Source organism: Ostrea edulis, chromosome 8, assembly GCF_947568905.1.
Source record: "Ostrea edulis chromosome 8, xbOstEdul1.1, whole genome shotgun sequence".
Lineage (NCBI taxonomy): Eukaryota > Metazoa > Mollusca > Bivalvia > Ostreida > Ostreidae > Ostrea > Ostrea edulis.
The window spans coordinates 13,715,525-13,718,829 of record NC_079171.1 but is presented as its reverse complement, the minus strand read 5'-3'; positions in this window follow the sequence as shown (position 1 = coordinate 13,718,829).

The window sequence follows — 3,305 nt, the reverse complement described above, 5'->3', positions numbered from 1 at the left end:
AATGTACAACCAAAAGGTGAAATTAACAAACAAACTGGCAGAGTTGGGTGGTTTATGGCAGAGTCAAGATGACATTCAATCCTACAAAGTAATGGTCTCCGAGAAGTCAAACAAAGACCAGCTCCTCGGAGAAGGGTTAGTGGCACAACTGCAGTTTAGGAAAAATGTACTTTCTAGCAAAGGTCAAAAAGAACAATTTCAACAAAGCAGTAAAGGTAGAATGTATTCCCTTGAAGATCTTGAGCATAATCTTATTGACATCATGAAGCTCAATGAACATTTGGAAGATGTTTCTGAAAATTCTAAACTTTCTTACTATCCCTTAAGTCAGGTAGAACAAAAATTTAATGAATCAAAATCAAATTTGGCTGACAAATTGAAAGGAAATAGGAGAAAAATTACAATCAAACAACAATCACATCTTCTTCCAAGTTTCATTGAGGATCCTTCTAAATTAGTTGGAAAGAGAATTCTGCATAAATTTAAAGAACAAAATTCAAATGAAGTTTGTTGGTATAAGGGAGAAGTGCTGCGTATCAAAAAAAAATGAATGGAAGACTTACAAAGTATGAGTGTTTGTATGAAGGGGAGGAAGAACCGTGTGAATTTCCATTGTTCATTGATATCCAAAAGGGTGAAATTGTAATTAATTAATGTCATATGCAGAAATAAATCAATATGACTGACAACTTCATATCTGTCTTTTATATGCACAGGTATATATATATATATATATATATATATATATATATATATATATATATATATAGTTTGCAATGATATGTCATAGGCATAATACATATCCAGTTGCAACAATATCCTTGGAAAAAAATTGAAATGCTTTCATTAATTTAATTAACAAATTAATTTGATAAATATTTTCTATTAATTTCATTCATTATTTGATTGTAAATTATAAAATTTTACAGATTTTCTTTAGTTTTATCATAACTTTTCATGCTTACTAAGGTTTAAATCATTCTCTACCCAGAGTTCCGTGCGCTCCTCGCACTACACCTCTGTCAACGGCTTTTTACAGAAATCTTGTAAAAGTTTCTTTGATCCAACATTTATGTTTTGGACTAAATATTTAGTCATATTATGATATGTTTTTGGTGCAATCAAATTGATGCTTACTGTAAATTGACTAAAATCCCCGTTTTCTGATCATAAATTTGGAACTACTTCGTAATATGCGTATGAATGTAGGATATACACGTGGTGGAGATTTAAATGTAAACATGGAATCAAAAGTAAGAAAGTCTGTAAAAATACGATAAAACTTGTAAAATAAGAGACAGACGCACTTATTAAAGTGTCAGTTGGCTATGAAAAGAGCCTGATGTATCACCTGTTGCCTGAACTTTTAAAGGGAAAGGAAACCGAGAATGATTGTTTATATCATGTGATTATATTGTCACGTGATTTCAAGCGTTGACAGAGGTGTATGTGATGCTTGTGTAATGCGCACTCTGGTGAGAGAATGAGGTTTAAATATGTGGATATTTGGTTGTGGTATTGTGTCGGCCATTTTGGATATATGCTAATTACCGCCATATTGGGCAGCCATTTTGAAATATGCAAATTAAGGTGCAATAAAATTTTAGCTTAATTAATAAAATTTCCAAAAATATAAAGTTTGCCTATGTTCTATTCATTTGTCCTAATTTAAATTGCTGATTTTACCAAATAATCCTGGGGTCTTTTTGATTTCGGTGCCATATACACTCCAGGCGCGTAGCCAGACAGAAAATGAAGTGTACGCAAAGTAAGGCAGGGGGTCTGGGGGCCGCCTTGAGGCCCCCAGTGGGTCCAGGGCAAAGCCCTGATAGGGGCCCAGGAGGCGAAGCCCCCGAAAGCTCCTGGGTTTTATTGATTACAATCACCAATTTTTTTAGTATACAACGGGTTTTTTGGCTGTCAATTTCCGAAACAAACGAATTCAAACAAGACAGAAAAAGAATCACAGATTTGTTTTAGGAAGCTTGATATTACCAAATCACCAAATGTTAAATTGACATTTGCTTTACGAACTGCGTTGATTTATTTATTAGTTGTTGCCGACAGGTGTATGAGTAGAGTATAGACACACATGGTATATATTGCTAATAACAAAGGGTATTCCAAATCCGTCTACTTAATGTACATAAATGGTGTACACTAAAATCAATTCGACATTTGCTGGACCAGGTATTAATAAGGGAATTATGGATACGTGTACAACACAGACATAATTTCCGGAAAGGGGGACCCACATATGAAATTGAAGTATTTCAGTCATTTTGGCCAAATCTGGATTTTTATTAACGCTATTTTGTAAATTTGTGGGAGGGGGGGGGGGGGGGCTCTCCTTGAATCCACCACTGATATCTCTTTATTTGGGATGGGAATTTCCAATTACATTCACTCTATTATTATTATAAGTATTTGGTAAGTTCTTACCTTTGAGGAAATCGGAAACCATCTAATTATTTCCACAACCCCTGTAATAAAGCATTTTTGACATTTGTGTCCCGGAGATCACTCACACTGAGTAAATCAATGCCCGGATAATCCGGTGTGTTGTTTGATTCATTTGAATTGGATTTTTCCGGAACTGCTGAACAGCTTTGTGTTGATGAAGACGGCGATGGTAGTGTTGATGATTTTAGGGATTTGAAATTCAAGAAGCTTTTTAAATTGGATTGAATAGACATGATGATTGGAGTTAATCATAAATCGGAAATACATAGTGCAAAGTTACATTTAAGGCAATGACACAAAAATGTAAAATAATTTCTCCGAATTGCTCTCTCTCTCCCTCCTTTTTTTTTTTTTTTTTTTTTTTTTTTTTTTAGCAAATAATGTGTACGCATAATTTGCGTACTTGCGTATAGGCAGCTACGCGCCTGCACTCTATATAATCTATACAGTATAAAATTTCAAATATGCCGCTCAATGCTTGACTTTAAAATGCTGTAACTTTCATTCTAGTAGGAATATTTTGATGAAATAAAGTTTTTTAGTTTTGTTTAAGTTTGCTCTTTCAATGTAAGTTAAAAATTAAAAAAATAGTCAATTAGAAAATTCACTTGAACTTTTGGTCTGTTAAAAATTAGGATGCTGTCCGTGAATAGTTCGGATACTCTACATTACAATATGAATAGTTTACTAATTTGTTTGTAATACAGAGTTAAGTCCAACAAAAATTAATTTTGTCAGAAATAAATGAGGAGGTCCCCCTTTATACCTCAAAACTCCCATTTCTCGGAACTTTAAATATAAAACTAGTAACTCCCGAGAGTTCCGAAAAGCAACTTTATCTA